We start from the raw sequence: 18,761 nt of genomic DNA, 5'->3' as shown, positions 1-18,761 counted from the left end.
ACCATATATATTAGTAAGTGACGCAATTTATCAATAAAATATGGCCAGGCCAGAGGAGTGATACGCCCTGGCAATATTGGGCTGGAACGGTAAGAGTTAGAGGGGAGCTTTCACACCCTACTGCCGGAGTGGGCATGATCAGCACGCACGGAGCGTGCCTAGCAAGAGCACTACCCCCTTCACAAGCAGAGCAGTGTGCGGCAGGACATAGCTTTTAACTGGCAATGCACTTGGGGCAAAGTCTTGTCTGAGCATGACAGTCGCCAAACTAGAACCGCCCCACTAGAACCAGGACATTTGTCAGACTGTCCTGCTCTCTCCTACCTGTTTTACAGCTTTCACTACCTGCAGCTGCTGCTGTTTTAAGCTCAGTTGCTGCTTGTCCGGGTCGTGGGGCCCTGTTGGGTTAGCTACATGAAATATGGAAAGCCTAGCAATGAGTGAACACTCTAGGCCTCCCTCCCCCAATACCAGTCTCAACATTAAACTAATAGCATTTGCATTTAATAAATAGACCTACTTCCCCCCTGACCAGCCCAGACTTTAATAGCATTCACATAGCCCTCTTTCTCCCCAAACTGGGCCCCACATTCCATTATTAGCTCCCAAATAAACCAATTTAGGTTAATAGGTACCACTATCATCATCACCATCATTTATTTATATAGCGCCACTAATTCCGTAGCGCTGTACAGAGAACTCACTCACATCAGTCCCTGCCCCATTGAAGCTTACAGTCTAAATTCCCTAACACACACAGACCGAGAGAGAGAGAATAGGGTCAATTTTGATAGCAGCCAATTAACCTACTAGAATGTTTTTTGTTTTTTTTTGGAGTTTGGGAGGAAACCGGAGCACCTGGAGGAAACCCAAGCAAACACAGGGAGAACATACAAACTCCACACAGATAAGGCCATGGTCTGGAATTGAACTCATGACCCCAGTGCTGTGAGGCACCATACAGGCTTCCTCTCCTGCTGAATGCTGGTGGGGCAGAAGGGCACACATTTCAGATGCTTTGTGACATTGTGTCGGTGGGGAAGAGAGGGGCGGCTCCACACAGAGGGTAAGGGAGGGGAGGAAAGTATCAGGACGATATGCAGTCGCACGCAGTATGGTGGCTGGTCTCGGAGGGGAAGGGCCACCCACTTGAAAGCTTGAAAACACTTAAAAATATTTTACTGGCTTCTTTATTTTAAAAAAAAGCCTTCACCACCCCATTCCCATGCAGCTGAAACCCAAAAACCCATGTGCATCAGGGAAGCTACTTCCAGAAATAGGTTTTTTTTCACCTTTGAAAAAACTTTCCCGTAAGTTTTATTTTCTTAAATATGTTGAGGAATAAAATTGCAATTTAAATATCACCAGCAGGTGGTAGCAGCTGTCTGTTTATTATCTGTAGTGTGACTTTTGTGTTTTCTAGAACACTTGTTTAAATGTAATTAGAATTTTGTTAACAAAGATACAATGGAAGAAATATTATAATGTAAGCAAATTCAAAAATGGCAGGAACAATAAAAGAGAAAACGTACTCTTGTCCATCTAGAAGCATTTTTTGCTAATTATTTTACAAAGAGACATATGATCGTCTGCACTCACCAAACAACTATTAAAGCGTCCCTCCCTATCCAATTATCCAACTTATGTCAGGTGATTTCCTAAGAGTTCAGGAGTTTAATTTATCAAGCTGCGGATTTGAAAAAGTGGAGATGTTGCTACAGCAACCAAATTCTAGTTATCATTTATTTAGTACATTATACAAAATGACAGCTAGAATCTGATTGGTTGCTATAGGCAACATCTTCACTTTTTCAAACCCTCAGCTTGATAAATTTACCCCCAGGAGCTATTGCTTGGGATGTATTTACCTTCAAGTGCTGTGTGCAGGTAAGACTTAACCTCAATATAAGCATAACAATAATCATGTTAACATTTATATACCTCTTTGAACCAGTTCTGAAGTTTGAAAGTTGTCAATGAATTCTTTATAAACTTTAGATTAAAAAAATGTAAGCAAGGTGATCATTTTCAAGTTTAAATTGTTATATTTGATAGTATTTTTTTAAAAAAAATCAATGCAAACAGTAAATTCAAACTTTGAAGTGCGGCAGAGTAGTCTTTGCTGCTCAAATAAAAAACAAAACAAATATATAAAAATTACTATGAAATGTAGCACTCAGACAGAAATAGACACATTTTAAAGTCGACTACAACATCTTAAAACTGCGAGCTGCAAATGCAAATTGTTGAACTCAAAATTCAAAGTTAAGCTAATAGCTTGTCAGATACACAACATGGAGGCTGAAGTAAAAATAAATTTTAAGATTTTCACGATTGCGTAAAAGACGTGTAACATAACAGAGAATCTAGATCACTGGTCATCAAACGCAGGATGACAGGTTACACAAACTTTCATGTTCCTTAACTGTCCTCCATCTCTTTAGTTTTATACTAAAGAGAGGAAGGACGGTTAATGGGACAGTTTAAACTGTCCCTTTAACAGAGTGCTTTTGAGAATTAATCTGATACTGTTCATAACTAGCAATCGCTATGTGCGATCGCTTCTCCATTGATACCGGATTCCTGCTGGTAAAATGTGGATTAATATGAAACCAAACTCCCTACATTACTTAGGACCTAGACCATAAATACATTTTATGTAGTTTTATCTCTGTATAAATAATTTCTAAGGTCTTAATAATAAAAGAATGTGAGTTGGAATTTTATTAAATGTGACCTATTTACAAATGTAGGTGTGATTGTGAGTGTATGTGCTTTTTACCTGTGTGATTGCGTAATTAATCCCGGTATGACTTAATGTACTAATCGCAATCTCACGGTGAACCAATATTAATTCATTTAGAATAACTTCATCCAATTATTCAAATTTGACAATATGCTTTGACAATTTTGCAAACATCTCACGAGAACTTGGCTACTTAACCAAGTGCTAAAAACACATCTAATCACAGTATAATCTTATTTCAAACAGAAGAGCAATCATTGTTTTGTGGTTTGATAGTCCCCCATATGGATGATTTTGGTTAATACATTTGCTGGTTGATGCTATTACAAGTAAAGTGAAAAGTACAGTTGTTATTTTGGTGTTGGCTAATATTACGAATGTTCCTTGGGCAACAAATAAAGATTATGGCGATTTATTTTATCTAGCATGTTGTGTAAGACTAAATACGTTTGATGTTTGCTATAAATGTTATTTGCTTTGTTTATTTTATTATGATCTCTCTCTCCTGTAGGATTTAGCTATTTATAAAAGTAAATCTTTTTGAAACCTGCAGGTGGCAGTCTTGTTACTATTAACCATAAAGAGATTTACGGTAGATAGTGGCATAGCTAGAGACTATGGGTGAATTCTGAGCAGGGGACCTCTAACCCGCCTGAACTTCCACCCCCCCCCATGCAGAGACACCCCCATATTGCACACTCTCACTTCCCCCATTTTTCAGAGATCCCGTCGTGAAGATATCCTCTCCCTACAGTATAACACTGAGACACCCATCAAGGCGCAGAGTACCTCCCCACCATATTCCGCAAAGACAACCTCCTACTATAGAGATACCCCTCATTTCAGAGACTCCCCCATATTTGCACAGAGATATTCGCTGCTCATTTGCAGAAGTTGATGAGTTAACTCTCTTTTAACATAGGGACTCTGATACCTGTATGAGCATCTCTCTGATCACAGGTGGCTCAAAGCACCTCACCTCTTTTCAGTCGTGTGGAGGTTCTGGCCAGAAGTGGACACATCACACCCGCAGTACTCTTAACACTGGCCCCTGCTCTCTAATCTGGCAGCAGTCAGAGCAGATTAGTGGGGTCCCGGTGCCAGCGAAGGTGCCAGAAAATACAGCCAGCGCATCTGCTGTCACAGACAAGCAGATGGGGGTCTCAGCTTTTACCCCAAGTGATCTGAGGCTTGGTCCCAAATCTATTGGCTGTTGTTCTTCAGCTGTTTCAAAATTATAAATCCTGGTAGGACATGCTGGTACTTGTAGTTCTACTACAGTTGAACAGCCATAGTTCAGTGCATGATGCTTTTATGTTAAAGAATTACTTTTCCTCTTCTATTAGAGAACATATTATTGCCAGACCAGGTAACACGTCTTCTCTAACAAGCTGATACAACCTAATATTAGCATTTACTTATTTCTTACGGCTCATTCTGTACAAGTTTATCCGACTGAATCAAATATGAGCTCATTCATCAGGATGAATATAACTGATGTTATTGTAAATGAAAATGTTCTTTATTCTCAAACTGCGGAAACATTAGAACACATTATCTGGAAGAAGCAGGATTTCTTTTTGGGTGAATTGAAACAAAATTGCATTTGGACGAGTTCCTGAAACATGAAAAGGATTCTGGTGAATGAGAAGCTCTGTTCAAATTGTAAGAGGTGTTTATTCAAAATAGCTGCTTTCACTCAGTGCCAGTTCATCTACAGAGATTATTCAGAATTATAGCATCAATTATCTTCTTTTAGCAGTGTTATACCAGGGTTTAAGCACCAATTGTAACTATATGTCGGTGATTGTGTTGATACCCAGGGACAAAGACTATCCTAAGGTTCAAATTCAGCTGGTTTCTTCTCAGTTGGGTCTGAGGGGCAACCTGTCTTAATGGGCCCCCTTATTAGGGACTAGAGAATAGAGGAACTGGGCACCACCAAGAGTAAGAAATATTAACTTACTAATATTGATGTTTAAAGCATGTTTAATGTAACCTCCAACAAGTTCATAGCAACTAATGCGCCAATCCAATGAAGTAGTAAAATTGCACACTAACATATAGGGGAAATGTACCATCAACAACCAAATAATATTATTGGCCTTTATCCCCTTCCTGGGACTCGAACTGCCAAAAAAGCATAAAATGGTAATACACTGGTTCATTATACTGGTATATGGGGCACTGTATAATTGAGGTGGCTGGACCCTGCTCCCGCTTCACACTGCTTTGCTTGAAAAGGGAGAGCTGTGTGCACCTAACAGTAGTCCACGCAGCATTGCCCATGTATATTATGGGAATAGGAAGAGTTGGAGAGCAGCCAAGCACTGTCTAAAATTAAAGCCACGGCCCCATGCATGCTGGTCATGCCCACTGGTAACGTGGTGTGGAAAACCCCCCTCTACAAATCCTGCGTTTGCCCCTGGTACAATACACTACTTGCCGACAGCAACCAAGTCCCATATAGCCGGTGGACCCACTCCTTTACTAGTATCCTATAGAACCAGCACAGTGATGAACCACCGCTTCTTGCTTGTAGCTGTCCACGATTATACTATTTGAAATCTCCTGAGCCCCTCCCGGACTTACAGCCCCCCAATATTCCCACTCTTTCAGAGTGGGTCACCTTTGTTGGGGACTGCGGGCGATGACCTGATAAAGGCTAAAACAATTGGAGAAAGTTGGATTGTATAGGAGCATAGTTAAGAGACTCTTTGCTGGATCTCCCCATTAGGATAGCTCTGATATGGATGGGGTGGAAATCTATGGACAATAAGACCGCTAATGCAAAAATAAAGGGTCAGGATAAGAAAGTGGAGTGGTGCGCATGATTACACAGGTGTGTTTATCCCCTTGATGGATTTTGTTCTTTAGTTCCATTGCCCTTTTGAAAGCCTTTGTAAAAACATGTAAAATCTGTGGAGGGGATGGGTGAACAGATGAGTTTGACCTAGTCTTACTCCTGCCCATTTTAGTCTTTATTCTCCATAGTGCTTCTCTTTAGAGGTCTGGACAAAGTGAGCTGCTTCCAAAAATGACGTGGTGTCAGGCTCTGACTGATGGGACAGCCCATCCACATTGCCAAGGTCCTTGAAATGATTGTAATTGGTAACAAAATAGTTCCCCACCAGCTGGATTGAAGGACACCATGTATTCAGTGTGTGGTCAGGTAAGCCTGGATCATACACCTTCTTCCCTATTTAGACTCCATCCTCTGGGTGTGATGGTCACAGATATGCTTTTGCTTGATCCACCATATAGTCCACAATTGGGTCTTCAGCATCATTATCATCATCAACAATTATTTATATAGCGCCATCAAATTCTGTAGCGCTTTACAATTGGGGTCAAATAGTAACAAACAATACTGGGTAATACAGGCAGAGAGGTAAGAGGGCCCCTCTCGCAAGCTTACAATCTCTAGGTCAATGGGAGTTGAATAAATGAGGTTACATCTACATACTGCATATTGGTCCAGCCAGATTGCAAAGGATGAAAAGTGATTCGCATGATATGTGATCCAGTCACTCAGCAATGTTGGTCTGGGGTCAGATGGTTGTTGTCTTGTGCGAATTGTATAAAGGGTAGTAATAGGGTAGCCTAGTGTAGGTAAGAGGGTGGTTGAGGAATATTATAAGCTTGCCTGAAGAGGTGGGTTTTCAGAGAATGCTTGAAAGTTTGCAGACCAGAGGATCAGACCATCTTCATTTGTAGTGAATGTTCCTTCTGAAACTTCCTGGACTAAGTCAAGCAGTCTTCTGACTCGCTGGCCATATAACGATTCAAACCAAACAGTGAGAAATGAGTGGACTCCTGCTCCACCCACCATAAGCGAAGAGGAGTGCCTGCTTGGAGCTCTCCCAGTCACTCTCCTCAGAATTTACATAGAAGCGGAGCAACTGCTTGTGAGTCGTATTGAACAGCTCACAGTTCATTGGTTTAGGGATAGCAAGAGTTAGTTCTGAGTTTGCTTTGGACCTCTCCCAGTGGATTGCACCAATTCTCCCTGAAACAGGTACCCTTGATCAATCCCCACTTCAAGGGAACTCCACCCTACTGAATATATCCATGAAGGTTTGGTGATGTGTTTAGCAATAATGGCTTATAGAGCAGTGGGTTCTGGGTATTGGGGGGAAAATTTGCAACAGCCTGGATGAATCTCTTCCTTGTTTGGCTGAGCTTAGGCTGGGATTCTATAACAACAATTCTCTCCCACTGGATGGAATCCCCAATTGTAGACATGGGTTACAGAGGCACTTTATCTGGAGGGCCATTTGTTCTATGTCACATATTTCTGGAGCTTCTGTACCTCCTCAAATCCTGCATTTTGCCAGACCAGAAGAAATTTCAATCTGGCCTCAGTTTTCTTGTTACCCTTCCCTCTATGGGTATTGTATGCACTAGTGCCAAGATGACTCCTGTGAGGATCTGAACACTATGGCCACTATAATGAACCCTTCTCGCGTATGACTTAGACTGATGACTTCATCACGTGTGACTTAGACATATGACTTCATTCTTAGGATGTTCAGCTGACCTACAGACTTTGGTTTTTGGTTTTTTTTTATAACTTTTTATTAGAAACATCTTTTCCCATAGAAAATGCATTACAGAATCTCGAGAGGTTAAACAGAAATAGATAACACATGTTTACATACAACAGGTTCTCACGCACTTGGGAGATAAATGTATATTTAGCTATCTAATACTGCAAAGATGTTATTTTAACTTTTCAAGTTTGAAGAGTATAAAGGGGGAGGGGGGTATACAGGGACCAAAGGGAGGGATGGGGGGGGAGGGGGGTAAATGATTCACGCATCCAGTAAAAGAACAAGTATGCTTGCTTAGGAGTATCGTTCCATGTCTAGACTCCACTAGAACTGGAGTGGAGATTGATTGTGATATATGGCCCAAGGGGTCCAAATTTTGTAGAAGGAGACGGAGGAGCCCCTCAGCACACTAGTAATGTGTTCCATCTGGTAAGTATGCCAGATCCGACTGCAGACCATCTGGAGTGTTGGTGGTGTGGAGCTTTTCCAAGAGGCCGCTATTTGACATGTGGCAGCACTGATGATGTGCCTAAAGAGTTTGTGAGCAGATCTAGTGAGGTCTGGGATGGGTAGTGGCAGTAAGATGTGCTTAGGGTCAGGTGGTATGTGAGGATTGTTGAGGCTAGAGCAAGAACTGCTGCCCAGTATGGGCGGATCCCGGGACAGTCCCACCATTTATGCATGAATGTTCCCGTCTGACCACAGTTTCTCCAACAATCAGCGCTGGTCTGTGGATATATTTTTTGTAATCTCAAGGGGACATAATACCATCTGTGCAACAATTTGTTAGCATTTTCTTTAATGTGAACATTTATAGAACAGTGAGCCGTACCATCAAATACATCTGACCATTCTTCCTCATCCAGTACAGTCCCCAGGTCATCCTCCCACTGCGTCTGAAAGCAATCCTTAACAGGCGGAGTGGTAGGAAGTAAAGTATTATATAGAATAGAAATGAGTCCTTTGGAGGTTGGGCCCGAAAGACATAGATTCTCAAATGTGGTGGATGGTCTGGAAGAGAGTTGAGCTTTGACTGTTTGGTGGTAGTGCCTAATCTGAAGATACTGATGGAACTGCCTCGGAACAAAGCCACACTGTTCCACCAACTCCGAGAATTGTGGAAACATTTCTGTTCTGGTTATATGGTTGAGTAACAGCAGTTTGCCTCTACCCGCCCACTCCGAATACATAGAGCAAGACAGATCGGGCGTAAAGGCTGGATTAGACCATAAGGGTACTACAATCGAAGGAGTAGGATAGAGGGAAGCTAAGCGATTGCATCTAGACCAAATTGATAGAGATAGGGCCAGGACTGGATGGGCTCGGACAGAGGCCGTGCGCTGTGTGCTTGGTAGCCATAGTACAGAGCAGATCGGTGGGACACCCAGTATGTCCGACTCTATGTCCACCCTTATCCTAGTTCCAGGGGGAGAATGCCATTGTACACACTGGGCCAGCCTCGCAGCGTAATAGTAATTGCGGATGCTAGGGATGCCAAGACCACCCGCCGTGGGAGAGCGCTGTAGAATGCGAGCAGATATCCTGGGTCTCTTGTTCGACCATATAAATCGCATTATTAAAGTTTGTAACATTTCAGAATAGAGGGGGGGACCCTGATAGGGAGAGTGGGGGAAAAGGTATAATAACCTTGGGAGCAAATTCATTTTCACAGACGTTATCCTTCCCACCCCCTACAGACTTTGTTAATGTGGGGTTTACCTGTCTACACTACTTAGGGCACCCAAATCGTATAGACTCTCGGCCAGTTCTAAGGGAATGCCGCTTACTGTTGTAGGCTCTGGGATGGGAGTTGCATGGCTCATAGACAGAGTTCCCCTAGGTTGTGCCACAGCAGATGTCGTAGGGTGCTGGACAGCTTCATCACCTCCATGAATCCTTTCTACACCACCCGATCCAAGTATACTTGTAAAATTACCAGAAGAAGAAAAGAAAACAGAAGAAAGAATAAAATAAGATGGTAGAAGAAAAGAAGATTGAAAGAAGATCCCTAATGAATTAGGCATGCAGGATCACAACCAGGGATTGGGTAAGTATTTAATTTAAAGGTCTGTTAATTTGGCATGTTTCTTTTTATTACTTAGTACCTTACTATATGGCATTGCAAGTTACAGCAAGTTCCTCTATGCTCTAGTAGCCATGGCTATACTGTCACTTGTTGTTCTGTAAGTGCAACATACAGAAGCACTAATGGCTGCCTGTTATTGCTAGAACATTTAGTGCTATATTCTAAACTACTGGTGTTGGGAAGAACCCCACTGCTGTCAGCATGGGGATAAGGAATTTAGTCCAATGCTGATCAGGCCAATTTAAAAGTAGACCCCATGTTGCAAGTTTCATTGTTATGGTCTGCTACAGCCTGGTACTGGCTGCGGTTGTTGAGCCCCCCTGTCCAACTTCAGCATTACCTGTAATTGCCCAGGCTATGAACACCGGTGCTCATTGCATTTTGGACATTTTTTTGGGGGGTTTTGGTTTTGATTTTGGCAAAACTGCCCTTGCGTGTTTTGGCTTTGCTTTTGGTTCCCGATTTTGTTTCTAAAATCCCGTTTTGGTTTTTTTGGCTAAAAACACATATTTTTGCTTTTTGTTTCCCCTAAATTATTATTAAACTCAATAACAGTAATTTCAAGTCATTTGCAGTCAATTTTGACCACCTCACAGGTCACAATATTATTTTCATACACTTTCAAACAAAGACTGCAGATTTAGAAGACCAAGCCTGCCAGACCTATAATTTGCATTTCAGCAATGACAATTAGCAATGGAGCAATGGAACTCTCCTCTTTGTGTGTTACCTATATAAGTACAGTACAATGTGACTGCAGATTTAGAAGACTTAGCCTGCCAGACCTATTATTTCTATGTCAGCAATGACAATTAGCAATGGAGCTCTCCTGAATGTCACTGGAGACTTTGAAGAACACTGCTACCCCTCCTCTTTCTTTTCTACCTATGATGCTGCCCAACTGCACTAGAGACTGCCAAGAACTGTGCTACCCCTTCTGTGGCCCTCTGTGAAATGGCGCTGGATCGCCGTGGAGGGCGGTACTTTTAGAATCCAAAGCTCCCGAGATCTGACGACGCAACAATGACGTTTTGCCTCGTTTTCAATTCTGAGGGCGTGCGAAAGGGGCTCGGTACTCGGACCTGCTAAGTTTGGGTGTGTTCGGTTCTCGGGGAACCGAGCCTGAGCATCTCTAGTCTCCGTTATATCACCTTGCACTTGCTATTAACCAAACACGTGTCGAACCTGTGACGTCCAATTCCCAAAGAGAAGAGTGTGGAAAGTCGATGTCTGTAAATATTCATATCACCTATCATGACTTAAACAAGCTTGGGATAGACATAAGGATATCCTTATAAAAGAACTAACGATCAAATAGGATTTGAGTTTACCATAGGTAATAAAATGGGCAGACTAGACGGCTCAAGTGGTTCTTATCTGTTGCCAAATTTTATGACTAATGAACAACGAATTAATAAGGCAACATCATCCGTAGAGATAGTATGGACTTACAATTCCAAACCATACATCAGCAAATTTTCAAGGTACAGCACTAGTGTTGCTGTCAGCTATCTAATATTTGCTGCAGACGACACATTGCTATGTTTAAATTTTAAAATGACATTGTTGAAAGAACTCAACGGATTCCTTCCTGAGAGGGTTTGTTTGCCGAAAGCTTAACCATAGCCCTAAACGCCATTGAAGCCAAGTTACTACCTGAGCGGCTGGACTTTAGCTCTACAGGTTTATGAATCACATGAAAAGCCCTGAAATAAATAGCTCCTCAACTGTCTGTGTATTTACTGATATGTTGCGATGCAACAGAGATCACAGACAGTATAAGACTGCTGCACTAAACATAACTAATAATGGTTAACAACAGCCCCAATTTATTGCATGTCTGGTTTCATTTTTCTCACAAATGTAAGAGGAAATCTAGCCAGACACATTTCAGAAATGACTAATTGTGCACATTTAAATATTCATTTTCTGGTACTTAACAGTCTAATTTGCAGATTAAACTCCATGGAAGAAAGTTAGATCATGAACAAGGAACCTATGCCAAAAATGTATTGTATCTGGCTGTAGAACGAATGGAGAAAATAAAGGCCAACAGTCTAGATGGCAGGTTATATCTGGGTATGTATGTGTATCAGGGGAGCCTATGGAGTGATAGAAGTGTCGCTCCGAGTAGAAACCTTTTGTGGGTAGTAATAAGCCTCATCTTAGCTCAGACAAGATAAGTCCATGGAACCCAGATGGCCGATGCTGAGAGTTCATTCATAGAAAGTCATGCAAGTGAGAGAGCACCAGGTTCTAACGCATTTCACACTACAAAGTGCTGAATCAGTGAAAAAGGAAATTGTGAGTTACAAGAGGAAGTGATAAGACCGTGTACACCGCATGGAATGACACAGTTCTCTAAGGGCACTGGTTCTCTAAAACTAGGCAACAAATGTACAGTGACAAAACAATAAGCAAAATAAATGGAGTTCACTGTAAGTTATATGGATATTAAACGTTAAGGAGTTCACCGACCCCATAAAAACATGGGGTAGCTGCTAATATCTGTATTCATTTACAGTAAGGAGTGCATGATTCCTTTTAATACACATTTTCCTAATGGAGTATTGACATCAGAACTCACTGATTATACAGATATAATTAACAGAAATGTATACCTATATTAACTTTATTGTGTGTTATATACTGTATATTTCAATAATAGTTGTAGCCCTTTTATAGAAGACATGCTGTACTTTCTGTTTAGTTGTTTTTTGAAAAGCGTCATTTAGAAACAGAAAAATTATTGGCCTTATTTGATCTACCCAATTTCAGTGTCTAGTTTTGTGTGTGTGTGTGTGTGTGTGTGTGTGTGTGTGTGTGTATGTGTCTGTGTGTGTTCATGTCTGTCCGTGTGTGTGTGTATGTATGTCTGTGTGTGTCCATATGTGTGTTGTGTGTGTGTCTGTGTGTGTCTCCGTGTGTGTGTGTCCCCGTGTGTGTGTGTGTGTGTGTGTGTGTGTGTGTGTCTGCCTGTGTGTCCCCCCCTGTGTTTGTGTTTTTATGTGGCTGGCAAGAAAATAGAATTATGTAATAGAATGAGGTCCTGTCCCTACCCACAATTCCTCCGTACTTTTTAGATTTGTGTGGGAATATCCTGCTTTTGATTGCAAAGTTCTGGAGTTTTTGTTTACTGACTACAAGTTTATTATTTTCCCTGTATGTTACCAGAAAATATAACTGGTCCTCTAACGACACAACTACCAGTAAGTACTTGATAATAAAATAATGATCAGACAAATGAACATACTACACGAGTGATAAGTGCCCATTAGAAAACATATCAGCTAATAGCTCTTAAATTATTTAATCAATGTTAATGAACTTCTACCATACTAATTAATTCACATCGGGCACAAGGGTGTATTACTCTATGTCTATCTTGTTCAATCAAAGAGACGAACCAATCTATATGTAATTATAGAATCACAACTAACATGTTAAACTGATGATTACACTGTGGTGCTGGTTCTGGTAAATGAGTAACCTGGTTATTTTTGTAAATAATTCAATGTAGGCCATGTCATGTATTACGGGATGCAGGCACTTAGAGGCCCGCTCACCTATTTTTCCTGTTTTAATTATGTAATGAACATATGAGATTAATAATATTCCGGAACCAGGGCTTTCCCTGGATTCTATAAATGTGTCAATAACTCCTAAAAATGCGTCAATAAGTCTTGGTGTGGGGTGTATGGTGAAGTGATTCATGTCAACACACAGTGGGTGGTGGGGGGTTAATCCATGACAATGCAATTTGCAGATAACAGAGACATGACGGCATTGTCCTGCTCACAGCGCCAGAAAATAGGCTAGTTATTCTACTCTTTCGGAAGTCCAAGAGAATTCTGCAGTGTTTGTTTATAGACAAGTTTGACATAGAGGCATGTATGCAACCTAAAAAAAGGGGTGTAATATTGAACATGTATAGGGAATAATTTCAATTTACTTGATAGTTAATTAAATTAGCTAAATAAAGTTGCAGAGAGTATCCTCTCCCAACATTATGTGCTTTCAGGGAGTGTGGCAAGAACACAGGAAATGAAAGTTTTGACTTGAATCCATCTGGAGGAGGCGAACTGGTAACAGCTGCAGCCTGAAGATGGGAAGCGCTTCGTTTCTTCAGGAATTCCTCTACCTCTGGCACAGATCATTAACTTCATACTCACTAATGAGAGGATTATCCGCCTGTGTTATGATATAAGCAAGGATGCAAGTCGATTATTATTTTTACAGGAGCTGAGCATACTGACACATAATATACAACAGGGAGTTTATTATATGAATAAATGCCATAAATAATATCAATATTAATGACGGATAGTGATATCATCACGCCAGCCTCTATTGGGCCTGCTTGTGTATTATGAAGGGTTACATTACATTATAATGATATTTAAGTTGGCTTATGGTTCTGTAGTTTGAACCTGGTTCAGAGCAGAGGCGTAACTAGACATTTGTGGGCCCCATATCAACATTTTTTAAGGGCCCCCAACTATTGCTTAAGGTTAAATAAACACATGTACACTTGGTGCTTCAGCCCCAGCTGTGGGACCCATATCAGATGCCCCCGGCTAATATGGTAGGTAGGCAATTGATTCAGAATATAGGGAGAGTATTTTTGTGTATCAATTTTTTTATTAAATAATTTAAAAATAAATATAAAGGGTAATTATAAGTTGTTTGCAACAATTGCACATTTGCAGAAATTAATTTTATTTTTTTACTAGAATCTGTGGTTCAAAAATGACGTCTGAACCCCTTCGATGCCAAGGACGATTCTACCCCAAGACTGCGATGAATGATGATGGGGGCTGTAAGAAAACCCACCGACCCCACCATGTTTGGTTTTCTCATAACACTGGAGCAGAGACTCTTTCAAACGCTGGTACCTATCTGTATTACCTGATGATTGTTTTTGATCAGTAGGCAATAAATAACATTAATGTAGATAGCAGAATAAGAATGGGGTCTTTCAATATTGGTTTACCCCCCCCCCCCCCCCCCCACCAAAATTAAGGGATTGTCACAACTTTACAAATAATCTGCCAACAAGGGGCCTGATTCACTAAGGATCTTAAATTAAGAAGTTTCTTATTTAAGTCTCCTGGACAAAACCATGTTACAATGCAAGGGGTGCAAATTAGTATTTTGTTTTGCACATAAGTTAAATACTGACTGTTTTTTCATGTAGCACACAAATATCAACTTTAAATTTCAGTGTACAAATAAGCTATCAAGTATTTGTGTGTTACATGAAAAAACAGTCAGTATTTAACTTATGTGCAAAACAGAAAACTAATTTGCACCAATTGCATTGTAACATGGTTTTGTCCAGGAGACTGAAATAAGAAGTTTCTCAAGTTAAGATCCTTAATGAATCAGACCCAAGATCTCTACTTTATTTACATAAATATTATGCCTTTATTTTGTCACAAGTGATCTGCAGAAAATAAATAAAATGGGGGAGCATTCTTTGAAAAAGCGGAATCCCCTCTTTCAAATGTGAGTGTTCCCCCTTATTTTAAAAACAGGGGTGCTGAGATTTGATTTCTAAGTTTGAGCGGATATTTCTCTTTCAAACAAGGGTGCCCTTTTTATTTTGAGGAATCATGGATCCCTTAGGGGGAAGGGATACATATATGTATATATATATATATATATATATATATATATATATATACACACTTCAGGCTCAAGATTTCGTCACTACAATCATCTGATTCTTTCTTCCGCTAAAGAAAATAGGTAAAAGCTTCTCTTCTGGCCAGTTGAATTTTCTGCAATGGGCACCAGAGGGAAGAAAGGGGTTCAGGAAAAAATTTTGATATTGAAATCACGAAGGACGCCCCCAAATGATAAAACAAAAAGTATTTTCAAGTCTTCTGAAGTAGGAAGTCTTTATTGCATTCACGTCAGATGTGGACACCACTGAAGCAGAGAGAAGTGTGTCCCTATACAAATACGAACTTTTAAACCTTTTCACAACATCTGTTACACATACATATCTACTCTCCTGGAATGGTGCAAAACAGGGGTGACCATTTTGGAGCGGGGCTAATGACGCAATTCTCTGAGCGCCGCCTCCTCAGGGGTTAGGTGTCAGGCGCCGTCCGCACGGCCGCCTGACTGTGTGATCGCGCGTCTGGTTGCTAGGCAACCAGACGCGTCATTTCCGGATTCCCCTGCCATCCATTTCCCCCGCAGTATGACGCGCCCCGTTGCTAGGCAACGGGACGCTATGTATTCCCGGCGGCAGGTATGACAGCGCTCAGCGCTGAAGCTGATTGGATCCTCACATTATTTAAACCCCTTCCTGTCCTTTAGTCAGTGCCAGAGTATCAGGTCTTCCTGCCTCCAGCGTTTCTGTGTACCAGTTGCTATATTGTTCCTGACCTTCCTCGTGCTGCCTGTGACCCTCTTGACCCGGACCGTTTGACCACCCCTATCTGGATTCTGCCTTTGTACTGCGCTCCCTGAAGATTACCGACTCGGCTTGCCTCACCATTCTTCTGGATTTCCCTTTTGTACCTCCTCTACCTGAACGTTGCTGAACCAGCCTGTCTGACACCCCCTTGTATCTCGCTGTGGACTCTAGGAAGGACCGCGACCTGCGTGTCCCTGCAGCGGAGTCCATACTTCCTTGCGGGGGTTCCTGGTGAATACCAGGGGCACGTTAGACTCCGCGCCTTCCTCTGAGTTGCGCCAACAACAGCAGGTACCTTCTACCAGTCATACACCCACTAACAGTCGTGACATTAGGTATGGTTCAACTATTACGAGAAGTCCGACAAGGACAATCCCTACAAAAAAAAGACAAAAGAATGAAAAAGTGAATTGAAAATAATCAGACTTACCTTCAACACGACGCTGGAGATCACCGAAGTAAGCACCATAATGACAGGAAGCCGTTCCGAGAGCAGAACTGACCAGCACTGCAGCCTGACGTCATCCCGACGTCTGTCAATATAAATTTAAAGCGGCAATGTGGGGTTAAGTGTTTAAAACCGATTATGGCTTGAACAGTGATTTTAGACACACTGCCCATCTCACCGGATCAACCCAGAATTCAGAATCAATTTTGGCACATCCATTAGATACCCAGTGTTCCCTTTGTTGTCTAATAAATAGGGTCATCAATATTTATATTTAAAAATAAACATCTTTTTAGTACTTCATGATATTTTAAACACCGAGAGCACTGTATTTGATACGAGTCCTAAACTGTTGCATTGTAATCAGGGAAAAATCTGATCATTCACACAAGGACCCCTTGATTGGTTGCACACGTCTACCTTTTCCTATGATTCTCTGCCATTCTGAAGCATATTCTATTTTAAAAGTAAATACGTCCATTAATCTAACATTTTCTAATCCAGACTATGAAAATATCTCTTTTAACTCATTAATTATAATCACTTAAGTATGTAGAGTAACAGAAATATCATCACTGAATTTTAACAAATATTGTCGTGTTTAGATGGAGCACAATGCAATTTTCATATAAAATATCAGTAGCAAAAATAATCATGTAAACATTTGTCATACAAGGAAAGTAAAACAAACAAACAAAAAAAAACACATTGGTGGTATGTAAACTCTAATGTACCCACAGAGTCTAAAAAGGCACTAGCCGGGCGACTCTTGACCAATAGTGAGGCAGGACAAAATTCCAAAAACTAACCATGTATCAGCATTAGGGGTATATGCCAAGACAGTTTGTGGTTATTAAGGACACGGGGAAGTCAGTGTCCACATTCAGAATTTTGCCAGTTACCTACTCATCTCTCCTTCTAAAATATGACCAATTATCACTGCAGCGTGGACAAAAAATTATACTAAAAAAAAAAATAAGCAATCAGAAAAATTTGGGAATGCACCTTCATGCAATTATAATTTTCTCTAGTTTATTAAGAAATTCTGATGTGACAACTGACTGGTGTAGAGAGAGGATGGTGTTTAAATCTCTCAAAATGTTCTTTAACTAACTGCATGAATTCTTGCTGGGTGGGATTCCTTGCTCTAATTTCTGTATTACATCCTAATAAATTAGTCTTTCATCATCATCATCACCATTTATTTATATAGCGCCACTGATTCCGCAGCTCTGTACAGAGAAGTCATTCACATCAGTCCCTGCCCCATTGGAGCTTACAGTCTAAATTCCCTAACACACACACACACACACACACACACACACACACACAGACAGAGAGAGACTAGGGTCAATTTTGATAGCAGCCAATTACCCTACCAGTCTGTTTTTAGAGTGTGGGAGGAAACCGGAGCACCCGGAGGAAACCCACGCAAACACGGGGAGAACATACAAACTCCACACAGATAAGGCCATGGTCAGGAATTGAACTCATGACCCCAGTGCTGTGAGGCAGAAGTGCTAACCACTAGGCCACCGTGCTGTCTTTATTATTTATTATCAGTATTTACTTTACATTTCTGAACAATTTTTTTTAAAAAAAACCTCTAAAAAAAGACTTTGGGCTAGATTTACTAAGCTGCGGGTTTGAAAAAGTGGGGATGTTGCCTATAGCAACCAATCAGGTTCTAGCTTTCATTTATTTAGTACCTTCTACAAAATGACAGCTAGACTCTGATTGGTTGCTATAGGCAACATCCCCACTTTTTCAAACCCGCAGCTTAGTAAATCTAGCCCTTTATCTTTATCTCTCTTTCTGCACATAAAATGCAGTATCATGGCAGAGTACTACTTCTTTTCACACCTCTCACAAAAAATCTGTGAAACTCTCTGCTCCTTCAGAGGAGGGGGGGCTGTGGGTGAAGCTGCAAAACGTTCTCACTGTCACTAAATCCTGTCTCTGTGATTGTTTTATTTCTGTGGGTATTCAGAAGAGTTGAACAGCTGCTGTAACATTTCTCACCTGCAAAGTTAATTTACTATGGGTTTGAGGGAGACAATACAACACATTTTCACAATAAAAAACAATACAAACAAGATACAATACAATAACATTAAGGTGAAATGAAAAAAAAAACTTTTAAAATATTGATCAGATTTCCCATTTCAAAAGCGGCTTATTTTACTGCTCCATGGAGACCATTTAATTAATCTGAAATTACAAGTACCAAATAATAATAATAATAATAATAATAATAATAATAATAATAATATTATATTGAATTAAAACACACTTGCAAGTTTTTGTTTAAACCTCATGCTTTACCAAGCATGAATGTCCAGTGTCTTATTATTTTTCTTTCTCAAAACACTTAGTATATGCATTTCCACAATGTATCCACATTTTTATATTGCTTTTTTTCCTCTTGCCTGTGATTTTATTACATTTATTTTACATTATTGGGTATAGCTTAGGACAGTGTTGGCTAACCTGTGACA

Source organism: Mixophyes fleayi, chromosome 7 (assembly GCF_038048845.1).
Source record: "Mixophyes fleayi isolate aMixFle1 chromosome 7, aMixFle1.hap1, whole genome shotgun sequence".
Taxonomy (NCBI): domain Eukaryota; kingdom Metazoa; phylum Chordata; class Amphibia; order Anura; family Limnodynastidae; genus Mixophyes; species Mixophyes fleayi.
This window is presented reverse-complemented; position numbering follows the sequence as displayed.